Genomic DNA, 23,386 nt, shown 5'->3' on the forward strand with positions numbered 1-23,386 from the left:
TGGCTGGCCATCCAAACTGACACAACTGGCTGATCACTCAGCTGGGGCAAGGTCGTGTAATCACCCCTTGCTTAGATATACCTATATCTAACCTTATATCTAGACACATATACACCTATAAGTCACTCCTATGGCAGGCCTTAACAATCCTGGAGGCAGAGTGCTTGGTTTTATGTGAGATGGTGCTCTAGCATGAGCTGAGCCTGTCTGCAGCTTTCGGAACCATGTCCTTATAGCTGTTCTAGGATATAGCCATACCATATACTCTTAAGTGCATTATGAACCTCGCGGTTAAATGCTAACTTTGGTTTGGCTTTATCAAAACATGTCGTGTAAGGTGTCGTATGCTTTGGAATACTACCCCCTCACCAGTTCTGGCAATGGGGGTAGCAGTTCCTACCCTTCCAGAGGGAGAAGACATGTTGTTCCTACTAATCCCGGTTAAAGTTAACCAGAGCCTCAGCATCACAAAATGGAGGCTGCTGCCACAGACACAAGTCTGACCTCCTGCTGCTAGGAGTCCTTCCAGCAAGGGAGGCTTGGACAATAGGTTTCCTGTCTTGGGAGGTGCTAGCACCACCCCAGACAGGCTATAGTGTATTGGGGCAGGGAGGGCTGAATGAAATGAGACACTGCCTGGGGCACACAAGGTGTCCCATGCATAGTCCAGCCCCAGCTCTGGCGTGAAACTGGACAAAGGGAACAGGGTGTAACCACCCCTTTCCTGGGTCCCACCCATAGGAGGGACCTAGCAGGTAATCCAGCCTCTAAATTTGGTATATAGGTAGGAGCTGAGTCCCAAGACTTTAGATTTATCCTGACTGAAACTTTGAAACAAAACTCTGGACCTTCGACGATCTACTTTGCAAGAAGACGACTGAAGAATCTCCCTTGTGGTCAAGGAGTGACCGCCCTGTGCAAGCAGGCACCATCAAGCGATCAACGGTTTGCTTTGTCGACGCTCCTGCCGGAGCCCACGCACAGAGCCTGACAAGACCCGGACTTCCAGACTTCCAACAGCCCGATCCACAGTCACAGCAGAGCTGAAACCCGTGGAGGCGACGAGAGACGTGGGACCGGCCATCTTGGAAAGCCAGCGAATTGCTTTCTGTGCCACTTATGAGGCACCCTCGAAGTTGTGCATTGGGGATTGAGAAGCCCTAGCCCCTAGCACCAACTGCACCGAAGATCAGCCCTCCACACTCCACGAGTTCTGCGTGGGGCCCTTCTGCATTTTCCTGCTTGACACGTCTGTCCGGTCGCTTGCCCGTTGGCTAGTGGCCTCTGTGACGACGAACCTTTGAATTTACAACTCTGGTCTGGTTGCTCCAGACTGGCCCCCTCTTCGATTCCTTCCTGGGTTGCCTTGCCAAGGCTTGTTGACTCCAATCCGGAAGTCGACACCGCCGACAGCAAGAGCATTCCTGGGACAGTCCGTATCCAGCTCCTGGTAGTGAGGTACTGGGTTTTTAAGAACCGGCACAGAACCGGTAACCCAGCGGTGCCAGGGAATCAACACCCAGAGACCTCGGGTTCTTCCTGATCCAGACCTACAGAAACTCAGAGTCTTCTAGGTGAAGTCAAAGATTAGTTTATTGGCTGCAACCAAGGTAACAAGTGTCCTAGAAGTACAATACGGGTATATTCTCAGGAGACTGCACACTTTTACAAAGTCAGGCTTCTCTTCTTATACACAATTTTGGGCTCCAGGCAAAACATTCTTGGTTGTAAAGTAAATCGTTAACATATTTTCAGTACAAAGAAAAAGCAGAGTCATGATGACATGTCCATATTTCACTTCGTGCTGCCTACAACAAATCATTTGGCAAGGCCCAACATTTCATCAGATATCACTGGACCCCTAATAAAAACGGGTACCTCCCCACCATAAAGTAAGTGAAGCAAAGGAGTGGAGATAGATGTGAGCGAGATATGGCAGGTGTGCGCGCTGAAATGGTTTTATGGTTTGTTGAGCCTAGATGCTATCTTGCTCGGCCACTGGGAGGGGAACTGACCTAACGAGTTCGGCCTGGGGCAATGGTTCCAACTTGTACAGGTCATGGAAAAGTCAATTAAGGAGTATGTGTCCTTGTGGAATCGAATTCAACTGGATTAAGGCCTATGTAAAGGGCAACACATTAATGGAAGCCAAGGGTTCAGAATGTAAATGACGATTTCGAGGTGAAATCGTCACTCGAATATGCTGAAAATACATGTACATGATGTACTCGTCATTCTCGGTCTTTTGATACCAAATTCGTCATGTTTCGATGAAGTTTTAATTCTCGAGTCCAGAACTATTATATGAATCCAGATTTTCAGAACCACAAACCCTCCTTTTGCCCTTACATAGGCAATTAATCTATCCTCATGTTAGTCTGAGTCCAGATCTATATTCCTAAAGTCATTGAGATGTTGCTGTAACATCATTCTAGTACTTAGTTCATCTCTTGACACAGGCTTCCTTACACATGATGTAACACAGAGGCCACATATTGCAGGAGCACACTGTATGCACAGACAGAACAGGAAAAGAATGGCTAAGACCATCCCAATGACCATCAGAATTTTCCATCCCCAGGCAGATATCAGTTCCCAGAACCATCCCATTAACGACCAATCTCCTTTATCAACATGAATAGTTTTGGAAATCTTATGTAGTTTGGAGATGGCCCTGTACACGGTTGGAGCATTATCTGGGATGAAAATGCAACAACTAGATTGGATCAATTTGCATACCCCACCTCGGTCTGCAAGTATAACATCCAAAGCGACCCGGTTCTGAAGGGTCATAAGTCGATCCGACTGGAGCTCAGCAGTCAAGTTACTAAGGGCACCAGCAGTTTCAGTCACGGTGGACTCAACTACCCTTGTTAATTGCCTTATGTTTCTACTGTTAGCCATGGATCCCCAGAACGGCAGAAAACCCTTTGCAAAGTCCCCAAATTCTTGACCTGCAGTGTCTTCTTTACTCAAAACACCTCTAACTACCCTTGTCCGGTGGTAATCCGCCGCTGCTGTGTAGGTGGGAGGCAACAGGAATGAAACAAAACATGAGCCAGAGAAGTCAGGGGGCAACCATGTATAGGCTCTATCATGGCAGATGAAATAAGTACCCTTAGCGGCTAAAAACGCAGGGGAAGTCTGGGATCCAAAAACATATGTTTCTGTACAGATACTCTTCCCTAGCTGAGCTCTGGGATTCTTGCCAATACCTTGCAGACACAGGTGACCCTGATGGGGTACGATCCAGATGGGGGAAGATCTTTTGGCTTGCTGTTTCTCACTTAAAGTAGTGCCATATCCGGTCACGTTCCAACCTACATATGCAAGTATCTCATCATCCGGAGTATCTTCATAAGAAGTTACTTCCTTGATCATGTCAACTATACCTTTGACTAGGGCGCTAGTCTTGAGGTTGTCTTTTACAGAACGTAGGGGTTGGACTTCTCGTGCATATATGAACATTGTCCTATATGCCCATACTGAACCATTGTGACTAAATGGCAGGACCAAATAGGGGATACCTTTATCCGTTGTGTGAGGCATAAGACCGCACACCCAACAGTTAGTTGTGTTCATTACAAGTTGGTGTTGGTGTAATAACTGAACAAAGGAGTTATTAATGAACTCTAATCTCCTATTTGATTCGTGGTCAGGCAGAGGGTGGAAAGAATGAGAGGAAACAGTAGGAGGAGGTATGGGTGATGCAGTGGGTGCAAATGTTACATGGAAGGAGAATAAAACATAACTTATCAAAAAGATCATTACGCTGGATAGCATAAAAATACACAATATAATAAAACTTTTCTTTGTCATCGTGTTACACAGTCTCTGCTTAAAATTCATTTGTTTGGCAGGTCTCTCCACATCAGGAAACTCCATCCTCTCTAAAGTGCTGCCCGCGGTGGGAGGTTGCCTCTGCTAAAGGATGCTTCCGTCAGTCTAGGGCTACTCCCTTGGACTGACCAGAACTACCGACCTAACGTCGTCAGCTGCACCTAAAAGACTTTAATCAACCGCGGCCCTAGCAGCGGAACCCGGATGGCGGTTCGAAAAACAAAAATAAGCAAGTTACCTAGATGGGAGATCTGCACTTTCAAAAAAAATAGTACTTGGGGGGAAAAGGATATCTTTATTTGTCCATAGGTCTTGGTCTCAAATCATAAAAAGGAATCACTTTATTAGTCTGTTTTTCTCGGTCTCAGATTGTAGCGTCTTTTCCCTGGTACTGTCTGGTCCTGAAACAGGAGTTCAGGCTCCAAAGAGTTCAATTGTTCTGGTGGTGGCACAGTCTCTTGAAAAATGTCCTCGCTTTCACATTCAGGGTTAGTTTGTTTTACACGGTCATCGCTGACAGGTGTGACACGTGGCACAATTGTGAGGTCTGAGTCAGTGACACCCTTCTGGACCCGCTGGTCATGTGGCGGAGGTGAAGGGATTCTCTTGCAATGGACCCCGTGGATCCAGTTAGCCTTCCCCTCCACTCGAACGGCTGACCTCGTGGAAAGAAGGACGAGGTGCGGCCCGGTCCACCTGTGCTGGTCGTTCTTTGTCCTTTGAAAGTTTTTCACGAGAATCCAGGATCCAGGGACAATGGGGTGACCTGGAGTCTCAGAGACCGGAGGCAGGGTGTTGTGGACCTGTTGATGCAAAACAAGCAATTTAGCCGTCAATTCATACAAGTAATCAAGCAAAATAGGGTGTTGCAGCTCGCTGTACTTCGTGGGCCTAGGCACTCCCCATATGTTGGCTGGCCGGCCAAAGACAATTTCGTAAGGGCTGAGTTTCACTCGCGAATGCACAGTCATTCTGGTGGATAGGAGTGCTAAGGGTAGAGCGTCAGGCCATTTAAGACCTGTGCTCGCCTGGATTTTGGCCAATTTAAGTTTTAGCGTGCCATTGTAACATTCTACTAATCCAGCTGATTGGGGGTGATTTGCAGCGTGGAACTTCTGCCTAATGCCTAGCCCTTCACACACTCTTTTCATCACACGGCCCACAAATTCACTTCAGTTGTCAGACCAGACCATTCTAGGCATTCCGAACCTGGGGAAGTACTCTTTCACAAGGGCTTTCGCTGTGGACATGGCAGTATTGTCTTTTAGGGGATAGGCTTCTACCCATCTTGAGAAGGCACAAACAACAACGAGCACGTATTTTAAGTTGTTGCACCTCTCCATATGTATGAAATCTAGCTGCAAAACCTCGAACGGATACGTAGGAGGTGCAAAATGACCAGCTGGAGTTGGGGTTCCCCTACCAGGATTGTGCTTCAGACATACCATGCAATTCTTGACAACATTCTCTGCACACTTGGGAATCCCTGAATTCTTCCATACTGGGGCCAACAACTCGCAAATCCCTTTCACACTGATATGAGCCATTCCATGAGCCATTGTAACCACTGCAAGCACATATGCATCGGGTAACAACCATCTCTGATGCTCTGTCAATTCAATCCAACAACCATTTGCATTCATTCTTCCTGTACTTTCTCTCCACGTGCTTAACTCTTTCTCTGTGGCCTCAGCTTGGATGGACTTTACACTCTCTATCATGTCCTCACATATTCCAACATCGCCAGTCCATCTTTCAGGGCCTGCAACATACATTCGGCTCATCACATTCTTTGCCGTTTCTTTAGCGGTCTCATCAGCAAATGCATTTCCACGACCAACATCATCAGTCACCTTCTTGTGAGCACTACATTTCACAATCGCCATTTGCAGGGGCAAGGTCAGTGATTCAAGAAGCTCATTCACCAACTGACCATGCTGAATCTTAGCTCCATGCGAAGTCAGGAATCCACGTTCTCTCCACAATCGTCCAAAACTGTGAGCCACTCCAAACGCATACTGACTATCAGTGTAGACAGTCATTCTCATTCCTTTAGACAATATACATGCTCTCGTTAGTGCAACTAATTCTGCGGCTTGAGCTGAACCATGTGGTATTTGTGCAGTTTCAACGACTGTGTGCAAAGTTGTGACAGCATATGCTGCAGTCACGTTCCCATTTGGGAGCTTAAAGCATGAACCATCCACCCATAATGTACCATCACATTCAGCAAGAGGAGTGTCAAATAAATCCACTCTCCCTTTTGTCTCTTCCTCTGTTGTGAGGAAGCAATCGTGCTGTTCTAAAGCATCTGATTCCTCTGCAATTGGTAACAACGTGGCTAGATTTAAGGTGCTGCACCTTTTTATATGCACATGGCTCGCTAGCAGCGTCAATTTGTAACTGGAAAGTCGAGCACTAGTTAAGTGCTGTGTCTTGGTTCTATTTAACAATGTGTCTACTGAATGCGGGACCATCACGATCAGTGTATTATTCATTACTAGACCTGCAGACTGACGAATAGAAACAGCTGCTGCTGCTATGGCCCTTAAACAACTTGGCAATGCTTGTGCTACCGGATCCAAAGTGGACAAAAAATAGGCGCATGGCCGCTGTCTACCTCCGAATAACTGAGTCAACACAGACAATGCACAGCCTTCCTTCTTGTGGACATACAATGTGAAAGGCTTACTGTAGTTGGGGGTACCTAACACAGGAGCCGAACATAATGCTGTGCGTAATTCGAGAAAGCTTTTCTGACACTCTTCAGACCAAGGAATGGGATTCGGTGTATTTTTACACGTTAATGCCACCAAGGGTTTAGTCAATAACGAAAAATTTGGAATCCACTGTCTACAGTACGATGTAATGCCCAAGAAAGCACGCACTTCTCTCTGTGTTCTTGGCACACTCAATTTCGCTATTGCCTGAATTCTTTCTGGGGTCAGTTTCCTTCCCTCCTTCGATAAGAGGTGACCTAAGTAGGTCACTTCTTGTCGGCAATATTGAAGCTTGGAAAGTGACACCTTGTGATGCAGATCACACAGATGACGCAATAATGTCAATGTGGCCTTTTTACAAATTTTCTCAGTATCTGCAGCAATGAGCAAATCGTCCACATACTGTACAAGAGTGGCACCTTTAGGCAAAACAATCGTGTCAAGCTGTGTTTTCAGAGCTTGACTGTATATTGAAGGGCTTTCACAGTAGCCTTGAGGAGCGCGTTTAAAGCGGAAGCTTCGACCTCCTAAACTGAAGGAAAAAATGTCCCTGCTCTCCTCAGCAATTGGGATGCTGAAGAAAGCATTCTTTAGGTCAATCACCGAAAACCATGAGGCAGAAGCTGGAATCATAGTCAAGAATGTGGTAATGTCGGGGACAACTGGGAATTGTGGCACAACTATCTTATTTACTTCTCGAAGATCAATCACGAATCTGTACACAGGTGGCTGAGAAGGGTCAGTTTGTTTTAAAACAGGCAGAACAGGGCTATTGCAAACGTTGCCTCGTGTTTCTTCAATCACATCCTTTTCAATCAATTCGTAAACAATCGCTAGCAAAGCTTTTTCACCCTCATTAGATATTTAGTATTGGGGAATTCGTGGCATTTTGACGTTGGACTTCAATGTTACAACATATGGTGGAATTTCTAAAAGACCTACATCATTAGGACCAGTGGCCCAAAGAATATCTGGGAGAAGTGATAATTCTGCTGGAAGTGCATCTCTCGACAAATACATGGGAGAAACCACTTTCTTACCTAAAGTAAGTTGTACTCCTGAAGGAGAACAGTACAAAGTCGCATACAATCTTTTTAGCAAATCTAATCCTAGCAAATTTTCACCACAACCTGTTGTCAGAATAAGGGGTGCTTCGAATTCACAAGGACCAACAGAAAGAGATAAAGGGTCAGAAATCGGATTTCTAACTGGGGCGCCGGAAAAACCTACAAAAACGTTCATTTTGCCAGACAAAGGTGCGCCAGGGAGTTTGGAGTGCATAATAGAACTCTTTGTAGCACCAGTATCCAACAGAAAAGGTTCTGATACACCTGATGTAATCACCTCAACGTAAGGTCCACTCTGATCTACTGGAACTGAAACAACTCCCTCTCTTTGTCTATGGCTGTCCTAGCAATCATTATTCTCCCACTGCTCATCTTCTGTGTAATAATCATCAACGTAGTATTGAGCTGTCCTATCAGATACGTTATTTTGCTGTTCAAACCTGTTCATAGAGTTTTGTGGTGGAAGGGGACGTGTGTCCTGAGGGGCGCTTCCACGCCCTATACCTCTAGGTGCTTGCTGACTGCCACGACCTCTAACACCAGAAATTCCATTTGCACGTTGTAATAGAACAGGACAATTATACTTGTAATGACCCTCTTGTTTGCAGTATAAACACTGGTTGGGGCCTACAGGTACGCGGGGTTGAGTATACTCGAATCTTTGCGAGTTTCTCTGATACTGTGGAGGCTGCTGAAAAGTATTTTGGTAGTGATTTTGACCATTATTATTTTGATTACCACCACCACGTGGTGGATAGGCTTGCTGTAGCAAAACCTTCGTTTTTAGTTCTCTAGTTTTCTTTTCCACTCTATCTTTCTCATCTTTGTCTCTATTCTCGTAATATTGTGCAGTAGCCAATATCTGGGCTGAAGATGAGACAGCCCAAGAACTTTCTAAATCTTTTAATTTTTTACACAATTCTGGAAGCAGATTGTGCACGAATTTATCGACAAACAATCTCTGACCACCTTCTGTGGTCATATCTTGACCGCTGTGGTCAACGAATGTTTCTTCAAACCTGGTGAAGAAATCTGAAACAGTTTCTTCTTTCTTTTGCTTGCATGCAGACAACTTATCCCAATTTACGCGTATTGCAGGCATTATCGTTTTCATGTAATCTACTATTTTACCAGGGAGTTCTGCTATCAAAGGCTCAGGCTTGGCACCACCAACTTGTCGGGCATCTGCAGCAGTAATATTAGCCCATGTGTCACCTAATTCCTGGTCATGATCTATATGACGACTTTTACCCCATAAAGGCTGTGGAACAACATTCCCAAATAACATATCGATGTCGGCTAAATTCATTATACATGACCCAGCAGTTTGCGACAACTCTTTATAGTACCCTGCAGGATTTTTACGCGGATCTGGTAATGTTTGTTTGAGTGCTAAAACTTCAGCTCACTTCCATGGGACATGTACCCATACACGCTGAAAGTGTGGCAGAATAGGTGGGACAGCAGTCGTGTCACCCTCTCTCCATTGTGGGGGAACTTCTCTCATAGGGTATTGTCGCGCCTTTTTCCTACTGGATGTATTAGATTCAGATGGTGACCCAGAACTGCTTCCCTTACTCCGATATGATAACAACATTTCAACTGCTTTCTCCACATCTGGACCTACAATCATACCCTCTCCGAACTTAAATCGTACACGACACATCTCTCGTGGGATGCATTCCTGATCATTGTCTTCTAAATCCTCGCAAAGGAAAACACACATCTGTTCGAAAACATATCTCTGTGTCGCTGCTTCCCATTGATGGAAGACTTCCATGACAGACTGTACATCATATTTTACGGTGTCCATGACCCATTTCCGTGCTAAACTATTCAGTGAATCTCTCTCTTGATAATCGGGTAGTTGACTTCGCAACTGTCTTCCCATGTTAGGGGTCGTAGTAGGCGACCCGAAAAGAGGTAAAAGAAGGTTAGTAACAGTGCTGGCCATTTTCTGCCGAATGGAAGGTGAAACTGAAGGACAAACAGATGGAAAAACGGGGTGAGGTAAGGCAGGGGTAGAGATAGCAGAAGAGGTATCAGGGGAAATAGAGGGGGCACTAGGCAAAATCGTAGAGGGAGCATTAGGAGATGTAAAAAGTACAGTAGGCAAAATCGTAGAAAACACAGGTGAAACAGAGGTGGTCGGTGGGCCTGAAGGAGGCTGCACCGAAGAAGTAGGAGCCAGCTGAATAACAGCTGGTGGGTGCTGTGGAGGAGCAGGAGGCGTAGTTTGCGCAACTAAAGGTTGCGGGGGTGCTGTGGCATTCTGCGCATAGGGGGGTGGTGAATTTGGTAAATGCGACATTAATGGGTCTTTTTCACGCTCTTTTGCTGCCTCTTGCTGAAGAGACGGCAAAACTGGATAACACTTATCTATTGCCATTTTACGTTGCCTGTGCAACTGCTCATTCATCTGCTCTTCTTCATTATCTTTAAACTGCACAGCAGCTTGCATTACTGAAAGTCCCCCTTCTCTCTTATTTTTCTTAGCTAATTTAATTTCTTTTTGTTTGGCTTCTTTACGCCATAAGCGGAAAGAGTCAAACATCGCCGGCCGGGCTTTCTTTTTAAAGAGTTTTACTTCAAGGTTGTCTAAGATTTCGGAATCAAAGCTACCATATTGGGGCCATTTTAGAACACCATCTTTCCTGGTGTATTTAATCCATACTTCGTTGTAGGTGATGGGGCCTACCCCATGTTTTACATATAGCTCGTAAGTCGGAGTTCCAACTGGAGGAACCGGACATGAGTCCTCCAATCGGGAGTCCCTATTATTACTACCAAGACAAAACAAATTCCCAAGTCTAAGACTAGGCATCTTCGCTCTCTAGTCTAGTTCCAAACTTCAAAGGATTATCGATTACGATATTTCTCGTGAATACACGAGTCCTTCGGTTTTGGTGCTTGCAAGTACCAATACAAAACTTTGTATCCCAAAGATACCTAAAACTAAGTCCAACTAAAGACTGGGAGACACTCCACAACTGAAATATCGATGACGTCACCAGAAGACTCGTCTCAGTGTTTCACTCTACCAAACTTCAAGGGTCCAAATCAGGGCGATAGCCAGGGCAGCAGTCCTTGTAGCCGTCGGGAAGCGGGGAACCTCGCAGCAAAGACCTTCGGACCACGTCGACATGCAGGGGTCGATGAGGTGGTTGGCCGTCCTCCGGAATTTCCACACGAAGCTCCTCACGATCTTCAGGCTGACTGGTACCACTGGAATCGCCCCAAACATTGGGCGCCAACTGAGGTACTGGGTTTTTAAGAACCGGCACAGAACCGGTAACCCAGCGGTGCCAGGGAATCAACACCCAGAGACCTCGGGTTCTTCCTGATCCAGACCTACAGAAACTCAGAGTCTTCTAGGTGAAGTCAAAGATTAGTTTATTGGCTGCAACCAAGGTAACAAGTGTCCTAGAAGTACAATACGGGTATATTCTCAGGAGACTGCACACTTTTACAAAGTCAGGCTTCTCTTCTTATACACAATTTTGGGCTCCAGGCAAAACATTCTTGGTTGTAAAGTAAATCGTTAACATATTTTCAGTACAAAGAAAAAGCAGAGTCATGATGACATGTCCATATTTCACTTCGTGCTGCCTACAACAAATCATTTGGCAAGGCCCAACATTTCATCAGATATCACTGGACCCCTAATAAAAACGGGTACCTCCCCACCATAAAGTAAGTGAAGCAAAGGAGTGGAGATAGATGTGAGCGAGATATGGCAGGTGTGCGCGCTGAAATGGTTTTATGGTTTGTTGAGCCTAGATGCTATCTTGCTCGGCCACTGGGAGGGGAACTGACCTAACGAGTTCGGCCTGGGGCAATGGTTCCAACTTGTACAGGTCATGGAAAAGTCGATTAAGGAGTATGTGTCCTTGTGGAATCGAATTCAACTGGATTAAGGCCTATGTAAAGGGCAACACATTAATGGAAGCCAAGGGTTCAGAATGTAAATGACGATTTCGAGGTGAAATCGTCACTCGAATATGCTGAAAATACATGTACATGATGTACTCGTCATTCTCGGTCTTTTGATACCAAATTCGTCATGTTTCGATGAAGTTTTAATTCTCGAGTCCAGAACTATTATATGAATCCAGATTTTCAGAACCACAAAAGTCGTCGACACCCCCTGGTCCACGTGGCTGCCGAGACAAGCTTCATGACATCACCTGATTGTTTCGCGACATCGCCTGGTTCCTTCCTGGTTCCTTCCTGGTCACTGGCTAGTGACCCAGACTCTGTCCCCTTTGCTTTCAGGTACTCTTCATCCTCGATCCGCCCTTGGATCCACCCGACACTTCTCTCCTGGTCGCCTGCAGCATCTTTCTCCAAGGCTCTATAGGAATCAGCGACGAAACCCGATACACTTTGACACCGATGCACCAGCTTCCTGTGGGTGAGGTAACGCGAGCATTTCAGTACTTCTGTGGGTATTGACCAGCAAGGAACCTAGCAGGAAACATGGCAACAACATCGATGGGGAGGCCGAAACTGGAGCCATCATCGCCACTGAAAAGAAGAGCACTCGACCAGGAGGTAAGTGTGAGCTCGTTTATTCATGTCCAATCTCAGCAACTCCCTGGCAGCAACTGCCGTGATAAGAATCTCCATGTGTGTTCCACGCAGGGAACACTCTCACAGAGAACACAGTGAGCGTGCACAAAGGAAACAAACAAGCATATGCAAATCCCAACACTATCGGGTTTCTTTATTTTTGGGACCATTTGAACTCTTTCGAAATACGAGATGGGTGCACACTAGACATAGCGATAACCTTTACTTTTTTAGATGTGGTTCCAGCTACATAATGCGATATATAACAAAATTATGCATGATAACTTTTAGTTTTTAGGTTTTAGATGCACCTGAAAAATGGTCACTTGCAAGAATAATATAAAAGTATGAAGCCTTTGCATATAATGATTCCTTTAAAAAAAAAAAAAGAAAAAAGACAAGTAACCTCTAATATTGCATATATGAAGTGTGTGACTACAGGAGCGGCCTACCCCGACCAGATCCTGAAGTGAACGGTACTCTAATTCGGGAAGGTAAGTAAGTAAGTAAGTAAAGAATTTGTATAGCGCACTACTCACCCGGAGGGTCTCAAGGCGCTTGAGGGGGGGTTCGTTATTTATTAAATAGCCAGGTTTTTAGTTGTTTTCTGAAGGAGAGGTGGTTCTGTGTAAGGCGGAGGTGGGTGGGGAGAGAGTTCTAGGTTTTGGCCGCTAAGTAGGAGAAAGATCTTCCTCCCATGGTGGTTTTTCGGAAGGTGGGAGAGTGTCAGCATGCATGTTAACTGTGACGAATCTCCACTTCGATATGCATGTTTTATGTTATTGTGATTTGTGGTGCCACCTTATTCATCTCGTGTGCTGTGTTTCTTAGGAGTTTTTTTTTATTACTACCATTTAAGCATGAAGGATGTTAGTATAACGTTTAATAATGTGCTTTAGTATCCTAGGTTGAAAGATGAAATGAGGGAAGGTAGAAATGACCTGATTTTCCTTAAATACATATTAAAAGCATTAGGGGTAGGGATTCTGCGATACCCCTGAGGAATGCCCCAAACCAATTATCTAGTACCTTGAATGAGCAGAAACATGTTGCCACCCTTTAAAGATGGCGAGATCATCATGCCCGAAACATCAAGCTATCTGTTGAACTATTTTAAACCACAAATAAAGGATATTCTCGTGGTGTACTGTAAGGTATTTTTAATTAGAACTAGATCGTAGAATTACCCAGGTAATCCACATATCTCCCTCATTAACTGGGGTTGAGTCCACCCTAGTAGTTACATCGTACCAGGGTGGGGTGAGGTAGCCAATGATAAAGCATGGATGAGATCACCTCATCCAAATATATGTTAACCCACAAGAAGTTCGAAACCTAGGGACAAGTAACTAGGAATAGGAACGGGAAAATACCCTTCCTTTTGAATATATACACTGCACCTGCTGTGTTGTGATGATGGTGACTCATTACAAGTGCATTCTTTCCTAGAGCTGACTGGATATCAGTCACTTTTGTGAATGAATACCCATCTGTAAAAATCTAAATCTTGCACAAGATCTGTTAATTTACCTATTTCTAGCACAGCTAACATTTAAAAAGTAGTATGCACAATTATTTACCAACCTAGAAACACTGTGTCACATCTACATAGTTTGGCAGACGGGACATTCTGTCACAAAAGTGACATAAATTGTAGCCAGCATATTATAAGACATACACATTAATGCATTTGCAATATGGCATACGTGTGTTTAGCGATGTTTGTGAAGAAGGATCCCGTATACCAAATTCAAAATCAGGTACATATTGTTGCTTACTGACATTAATGCTGCCTGCATGGTTCAGACTCCTAGGGGCAGATTTATGTTAACTGGCGCATCCCCAGGGATGCGCCAGTTAACATGCGCCACAGTGCGCCACTGCTCCGCCACCCATGGTGCGCCGCATTTATGATGCGGCGCACCATGGTGCAAGGCAGTGAGGATGCTTGACGCATCTCTCGACGTACGGGCGGCGCATTGCAGGAGTCATGTCGCAAGTGCTGTAGTGTAGTTCCTATTTTCCCAATAGGCTCTGCGCATTGGAATAGTACCTACAGCAGTAAAGGCCTAGGCCAGACGTTAACTAGGTCTACTACTGTCGATACTAGACTTAATTTTTGGGTTTGCCAGCTAAGCTCAGAGTTCGCTAGAAACTTTCTCGAATGTTCAAGGAAGGATTAACTCCCCTGATTAGACAAGAAGGGATTTAGTTTCTGACAACCATAGAACATGACAACTTTGCTCTCCCCTAATCAAGAGTCAATCTCGAGAGTCGTGTGAGCACAAGGCAATTATTTTACTCAGTCAGTACGTGCATTCTTAGTCTCATCAGAATGTAGAGAAAAGGAAGAGACGGGCGTGTTCAATAAAAAGATGTTATTTATTGATCAGTCTCTTTTCTCGTACAAGAGAAATGGATCGATATTATTGCGATACTTATAGTTAAGTAAAGTGCATACATTAGAAGCAATAGTATAAAATAATACTGTAAAAACATTGATATGGTTTCTGAGCCATATGATGTTTAAAATGATTAAAATATATTTACATACACATATACATTTGACTAAACGTACTCAACTGGTGTTTCTAAATACGCCTACCCCGTGTACCTGACCTAAGTCTAATGCGTGGGCGGGAATAGAAAGTTACAGTTTAAGTTAAGTTTGTTTTTGCCAAGTGAATAACTAAAGAATTCTCTAGGAGGGGTTATTCAGTTCTGTACCTGGAATTTAGGATGAATGAGGAATGGTATCTCTTTCTCTGCTCTCGATATTCCAGGCTGCCTGCGAGGGCTACCCGGAAGCGCCGGTGCTGGGTCTCTCGGCTTGAGATAGCAGCGCGTCTCTCAGCGCGTCAGGAAGGCGGGGCTGCTGCCAGCGGGGTCTGCTTCTGCTCTCGGCTTCGGCAAGTGTGGCTGCTCCGTCTTGTCACCACGCGTGTGTTTTGCATAGGGCAAGATCGGCAATATTTATACCTTAAAGGTGCCGGGATTGACGTAAGGATGGACATAGGTACGTCAATAAAGATGTCATACGACTTGCTCGTTAGCACATTCTTTACTAAAGTTCTCTGTGAAATCAAAACAATGGCCGCACGGATTATCCAGGTTGTCATAGGTTTGATTTGTTATGAGAACGTCGTATGCCTTATCAGGGGCTGGAGGAATATCGCTTGTCTAATTAGATCTCAAGCGTTATGACCTAATCAGATAACACGTTCCTGTGCCGTAGTGTGACTGCGTCAGATAACGGTATCTGCATCATGGGAAATTTCTTGCCTCATGGGCTGACTGTTAGTTAACTAGCTAGTAAGTTTAACCAGAATAGGGTCAGGAATAGGGGGATCGATTCAGAACCTATAGAAATACACGACACCCACTCCACGCTAACTATGGTCATATCTACTAATCTATGCATAGTATAACATAGTACAACATACTATAGAGTATAGTGTATACCTTACCACCCCAAAATACATAAATGCATTTTGAAATTTCCAAATATACTGAAAAATTGCAGTCATATATATCGTATGCACTTAAGCTATGAATCAAATGCAAAAGTAAACACGCATTATTATGCATTATTGTTTGTTGGTATATGAGAAATACACATGAAATGGCTCTTAATATGGCTATACAGAAAAAAAATTTGAAACCATTTCATCACATAAAATATATTGTGAACATACCAGTGGGCAGCTAAAGTCTATATAAAGTCTATAAAGAATCTAAAAAAATAGAAATCTTAGTTCTCTAGGAATAGTTTCTTACTTTAAGCAGAAGATCAGTGTCCCGGGAAAAAATATATAGAAAAATATTTTAGGGGCTTGCTGAAAAAGTTGCTGTCCGTGAACTGGATTGTAATTGTTCATGTGACTTTATTTTTAAAGTTGAAGGCCGAATTCAGGGAACGCCGCGTGCGAGTTTACTCAAAGTCTCTATTTCTGTTCCGGAGAGAACATCATATCATTCAGGCTTTCGAAAAAACTGTCAACAGCTTCATGGGAAAGTTCCACTAAGTCGGAAATAGGGGTAACCATGCATTCGTGCGCATGATTGTCTCCATTGACATTCTGATTTGCATTGCTGACAGAAGGTCGTACCTGTTCGATGCTGCTTTCATCTTGAACTTCACTACTCTTCAATCGCAGTGGTGAAGATTCCAGGAATGCCGTCATCAGAATTGGCAGCCTTTGAGGGCAGCACAGTGCGTGAACCTTGGTAGGAACCAACAGTGTATCTGCATCCACTGGCGCATCCGATTGTAGCGTCAGACAGGTGTCTAACACGCATTCTTCTCCGCATAGCAGACACCTTAGTACAGGTAAAACACACCTTTGCCACATTGGTCGAAATGATAGAAACCAAGTCATGTTTAGGTCTCTAAGCCGGGAGAGTCCCAGGATTTTTGATATCCGGTCCCGGTATCCAATGGCTAGGATCGTATCTTCCATTGTCGTGAGATTTTGTTCTGTGACATGGGTTGCCATAACGAAAAATAAGGACTAGGAATAGGATTCCTGCAATTAGTCCCAGGATCAGGGGAAGTCCGCCAAAAATCGAATGGACGAAGTCTGGAAAAATACCCAGTATGGCTTTGAATGGTGTTAATGCCATCGAAAATACTGTCTTAAATACCTTTGAGACCCCTGTGGTATCAGAAATATTTAAGATTTCGCTCAGGATTTCCGCGAAATGTACGGGGGAATTGGTTGATAATAATGTATGTATCTCTGCAGTCGTCCTTGCGACTTGTAGATCATACGTTTCTTTAGATGACGTGAGCCTTGTAGGCGTCTGAAGAAGCACTGTTTTCATTCTGCTTAAAGTGTCTATTCGAATAGAAGTAATTTTCAGACCGGGCCATGCCCTTGCCTCCCTGTCTGGAAAGGAGCTGGGGAACAAAGAACGTCCACAGCACTTGACCTTCGCCGTCGTAGTGACGAGATAAGGAGTCCCGGGCATAAGACTACAGCATCTGCGGTCTACAATAAGAATGTAACTCCCATTATAGAGTCTTTGAAAGAATGGTTCTATTTCAGTTGCAGGTGCGCCTTGCTGGTGACATGAAAGGTTGTATGAATTCCCTTCACAGGCTCCGTGCAAACTAATACCGTTACACAGAAGCGTGCCGCTCAGTGACATAGCACAATTGTTGCCACTAAGAAACACTTTCTGTCCTTTGTTACTGACACATGCATGTGAATAGGGCAGGTTCCAAGTTGTTTTAAGGTACCCTTTTCCCAATTTCTCGTACATGCCAGCCTGTATATATTTTTGGCAGTATTGAAACCTGAAGGTTGAGATTGGAATATTTATGATTCCGTGTATTATCCATTCACTGACAGGTCGTTCTGACATTGTCATTGGTAATCTTTCTAGTTTTTCAATGCTCAAGATTGTATAATCAGCACCCTTCTGCGCCATACCGATTTGTCTATCAGTAAGGTTAAAGATTTGGAATAGTGACGTTGTGTTGATTAAACGCCAAGGCACATAGCCTGAACGCAGATTTTGTAACGTCCAGCCAAGCTGTACAATAGAACGCAATTGTGACTGACCATGTTGTAATAATAGTAAGTCTTGCGATAATATATCGATTGCTGAAGACACAATGCTGTCCAATGAAAAAATTCTGGAGGACAGAGTCATTAACCCATTGTCCACTACAGAAAGTGATTTTTCCAAATTAATACGGTCAATTTCCCGTATTCTTTCTGCTGTCTCAATTTGAGTAACCTTCCAGGCCTCATTGTATGCTGCATATACAGAGGCTGCTATGAAACGCTTATGACGCTGTTTGCGTGGTCCCAGTATGAAATCACGCAAGTCAGCACCATCAGTAAGTAAAGTTAGGTGTTGCTTAATTTCAGGCAGTGTGGAAGACTGTAGCCATTGGAGGCATAATTTGCCCACACTGTAGGTTGTTATTATCCCTGGGTGATGTCTTTGAGGATATCTAGGGTCTGGCCTGTTCATTTTGAAACCCTGTGTTTTATTCAGGAATCTATCTTGACAGTGATTTGTATCTGTGGGCCAGATCAACCATTGTTTCCAATCAGGATGTGTTCTGTTTTGGTTAAGTATATGGTTTACGTCTATTTCTTCATCTGTATCAGAGTTATTGCTAAACATTGTTGGCTTTGGAATAGACGGGTTATTTAAATCTTTGATTTTGGCTAAGCCAAGACAGGTGGTTTGTTGAACAGTGTCATTTAAAAATATCATTTGTTCTGGGATCATGCAGGCTCTAAACAAAGCTTCTAAACCCTGTACTTGCCATTCTTTTGTGCCCCAAACACTTTTCAAATCAACATTTTTGTCCCAATAATCGAATCCAAAAGTATTCATTTTTTCAAAGAATGAATCAGAATAAATCAATTTTGTGTTGGTTATCATGGTTTTCATACCTGTCTTGTTTGACAATTTGTAATAAAATGTTTCAGCATTAGTTATGTTAAAACCTGAAAAATATGAATATTTGTCATATACGGTTCTAGAGCTCCCTTTTGGAGGTGTAGCACAATGTTCCCATTGATTATAACTTAAAACATTTCTAGGTTGTGCAGATTTATGCAAGAAATGGTTACCATAGTGGTTATAGCAATACATACTATCATAATTTGTAGAACCCTGCAAATAATCATGTTTTGTAAATTTAGCAGACATTACTAAGTCAGACATCATATTGTTAATACTTTCAAAGTCCCAATCATCAGCAAATGAGTTTGGTTTTGCAAAGTCACTCAAAGAGATCTTGATTTGGTGTGGATATTTCAGGATCTCGACCGGACCATAAATTTCATAGTCAGTGTTGTCCCAGGCTACCCCACCAGGTATTGGAATTGCTGTGAAGTTGGCTGAAGAAAGTTCTGAAGAAAGTTCTCGTTTCTCGACGTGTGAAGATGTGTGTGGTTTGAGGACCAAGTTGATGTTCTGACTTGCTGTGTCCATTTTAGCATATTTTCCCTCAATGAAGCGTCCCAAGGTAAATACCATGATGAGCCAAAGTATGAGGATAAATGCACCAAAACCCACCCAAAATTCAATCCATGGAGAAATCAGATATGTTTCTTTTAGTTGTTTCAAAAGCTCCTTTGCTTTGTCTTTAAAGGATTTTGATGATGGCTGTGTCTTTTGTTCGCTGAAGCCTTCAGAGGAATCATCGAAGTTGATGAAGTAACCGGATGCAGTTCTGTCAATTGTTCCAATTGGTTCAGGATTTTTGTTTCTTGCATTTTCACTTGGTACTTCTGTATAGATTGGTGTGTCTCTGCTAAATGTCTTTATTTGGGTTTTCAGAGGTCTAAGTTCTATTGCATTGTTGCATAGTCCTTGTTGTTCTTCTGTAGGCATTTCGAATGTGATGAGCCTCTTTGTTAGGACCTCTGTACTGGTAGCAAACCTTGGTGTTCTGCTACTTATTGGGAGTCCACTTGGCCTACTGTTTGTTATCGGCCACATGTTGTGGTTTTACCAGGTCGATGGATACAACTCGGTTCTCCTTTTTTCCAGCAAGTGGCGGTAGTACAACTGATCTTGTCCCGTTGACAGACAAGACAGGAACTGCTTTTCTGTAAGAAGGCCCAAATTCCTTCTTTACCGCGATCTTCTCCCTGACTAGATCCCCGACTTTTGGAATCCAGACAGGTCTTGCTGGGACAGGTGGTGATTCTTCAGTGGTTGTTGGCTGTTGTTTCAACTGTATGTTGCTCAGGTCTTTTCTTGTTTTGTTTAAGTCCTGCAAAATAGCCAAACGGTCTTTGACATCAAAGGTTTTTTCTGTTACCACTGAAGTCTGACTATCAAGGTCAGAGATCAACATCCTAGTTCCGAATAATAATTCGTACGGACTGAATCCCTTCAGAGAATTTCTTGGCAAGTTATTTAGACTACGTTGGACACTTATTAGATGTTTGACCCACCCAGCTCCCGAACCTAATATCCTTTCTATTATAGATTGCTTTCTGTCTTGGTTTTTTCTTTACACCATCCCATACCCTCAGGAAGGAAGTGAGAAGATTCCCGCTGGGCTGTGCTCATTTGGCCATTCCTTCCCCCCCCAGGCTGGATTGCCTGAGAAAAAGAAAAATTGGTCGAACGTAGCATGCTCTTAGCGTATATGCCATTTAGACTTGCAAATCTTGTATAACAGTCCGGACGTCAGCCGAGTGCTGTGGATCTACATTATAAGTGGAACTAGCCTGTGTATGTTAATCGCAAGCCATTCTTTTTGCTGGTAATATTATCTGCCTTGATACGACGAGGTATTAAACTGCTTCTCTCCCCACTGCGATCTCTGTTACAGTTTGGGCAGTTTTTTACAAACATGGTGTAGTGCAGGCTCATGCCTGGCCACCAGTACCGTGATTGTAATTCTTCCAGAGAATCTTTTAATTTAAGGTGTCTGTGACCCTCGCCCATATGTGCGTCTGCGATTAACAAGTGTCTCCTGTCCATGTTTGGAATCACTCTATCCCCCACTCCAGGGATTCGAGCAAAAGGGACGGAGTTTGCATCGATTATGTATGTATAATTGAGTGGATAGTTGATCGGTAACGCTGAGCAGTCGCCTTTTGATGACGTTTTCACCGCCAGCAATGTTTCACCGTCAATGTATTTTAATGTACGCTTTTTTCGATCTACGGGAGCCGATTTAGTGGCTGCCGCTGCGGCTGTCTCAGCCAATGAATTCCCCACAACGTGAACGCCATCACGTTGATGACTCAGTGAGTGAGTCACGTGAGTCTTTGGTAGTTCTTTCTTCAAAAGAGCTACTTGTTCCCAGAGAAGTCTCTGCTTTATTGGTGCATCTGTGTCATCTTTGTAACCGTTCTGAATCCATGTCTGCAAATCCTTGTTATATGCTTTGACGCAGAAATATGAATCTGACACTATAAGTGTCGGGAATTCGCGATCCGCATTATCTAGCGCCATTTTCAAAGCTAATATTTCAGTTTGTAGTTCTGAATTAGTTTCTACTGAGTGTGATTTTGTTAATAGAGGTCTTAGTTTACCTCCGTGCCACACTTCTTTTGTAATCTCAAATGTGGGATTGTATGCATGTTCTCCCCAAACGGAGGGTTGAGCATGTCCGTCTGTATAGATTACACAGGCGTAATGTCTTAGAGGCAGAATGTCGATTGGCAGAGGATACGTTTTTTCATATTTTAGATTTTTTAATTCTTCTAGTTCTGGATCAAAGAAGTAGTATACTTTGTCCGTTGTGATTGAATTTACCCATTGTAACCAATCTGGATCCAATGTTGTTGTTGGTAAATTACACGGTGTTGTTAATGCCTCGAAGGCTGATTCAGCTGTTCTGACTGTGATATGTCTTCCATCAGCTATGTCTTTTTCTCTAGCTATTGCGGTTTGAACTGCTTGAACCATTTTTCCTTTGTTGCTGAATCTCTGTTCAGCTTTTGTGTACAAATGTGATTTGAATGCAATTGGTACCTTTTCTCCCTCATTAGAGGTCAGGTATGTGTATCCGCATTTCCCTGGGATGACTCGGATCACAAGGTTGCGTGTATTATCACGGGTTTCTAATTTTGTTTTAATTAGCATGTCTGTTTGTAAGGATCTCAAAATTTCTGTGTGTGTTTGAGTCCAACTGGATCTTTTAAAGTCTGGTTTAATTAGATCGTAAAGGGGCTTGACCCTTTCTGCGTAATTAGCAATGTAAGTTCTTCCGAAATTTAGGAAGCCTAGAATTGACTGTAGGTTTTTTAGTGTTTTAGGAGCTTGGATTACGGCACATTTCTCTAGGAAATTGTCTGCCAGGCTTTTGCCTTCACTTGATAACTCATATCCTAAGAATAGGACCGTCAGATGGGCAATTCTGGATTTTTTGAAGTTGAATTTGTAACCCTCTGCAGCGAAACCAAGTATTATGGTGTTCACTCTTTTCAAGTGAGTTTCCAAGTCATCATCTGTTAAGTAAATGTCATCGACATAAGATAATGCTTCATCATCATATTGTTGTAGTAATTCTGTTACTCTCGCTGAGAATACCCCCGGGCTATTCTTGTACCCCTGGGCTAACCGACAGAATTGTTTTTGAGTGCCATTTACTGAGAATGTCGTTAAATATCTGCTCTCTGGTGCTATGTTTTGACAAAAGAATCCGTTGGAGATGTCCAAGGTTGTTTTGTATTTTTTGCGCACTATGTTATTCATTAGTGCAGCACTGTGTGAGTTTTGCACTGCAAAAGTTTTGCAACATGTGTTAAGGTGTCGGTAATCCAAAACTAGACGGTACGAATTGTCTGGTTTGGAGACCGGAAACAAAGGATTGTTCATTTGTGAGGTGCAAGTTTCAATCACCCCTTGGTATTCTAGCTGATCTAGTATTTCATTTACTTGTTTTTTAGCTTCTTGCTTAATTGGGTACTGCCTTTGTGCAGTTGGTTGTGATTTTAACTGGACTTTGTGAGGAGGAGAATCCTCATCCCATCCTACATGATTTTTATATAAAGCAGGTGCTAAGGCCACTGCCCACTTTCTAGCAAGTGTGTATTTTTTATGAATCGGTATTTGATTCGAGAAGGCAGGCATAATTACTTCTTCGCCATGAGGGCACTCCCTGACAAACTCCGGTGGCCAGTCTTTTTCAGCTAGAAGGATGTCATAGCCTTTGGATAGGTTATCCCAAAATAGTCCCCTTATTTTCCTAGTCTTATCTCCCTCTATACGTAATGTTATCTCGTATATTTTGTGGGGCTTGCTAACTCTGGTATCTGCAGTTTCCACTTGAAGGTATTCATTCGTGTCCACTGTCTCCAGATGATTCATAAGGACTTTGCGAGCTATGCTCACCTCTGCTGCGCTGTCTAGCATTGTCTGAGCCCACTCTCCGTTTTTCAATTGTGTCCTCAGTATTCTCGGCATTGTTAACTACCTTGATACTGGCTACCTTCTTTTTTGGAAATTGTGATTTCTTTTTCAGTTGAGCAGGTTCCTTGTCTTTGGACTTGGCGTGCTCTTCTGATCGTCCTCTTCTTTCCGATTTCTGCGAGGAATTCTGAAAAGATTGAGAGGGACGTGTATCAATGTCTTGATATCTATCAGGTTTTTTAATATTATCCCTATTTCTAAGGTTATATCTATTCCCAGATGGTTCACTCTGAGGTGACCTTTGTCTCGGGTTTGGAGATTTCTCTCTTCGCCTAGGAGACC

This window comes from Lissotriton helveticus, chromosome 2_1 (assembly GCF_964261635.1).
Source record: "Lissotriton helveticus chromosome 2_1, aLisHel1.1, whole genome shotgun sequence".
NCBI lineage: Eukaryota > Metazoa > Chordata > Amphibia > Caudata > Salamandridae > Lissotriton > Lissotriton helveticus.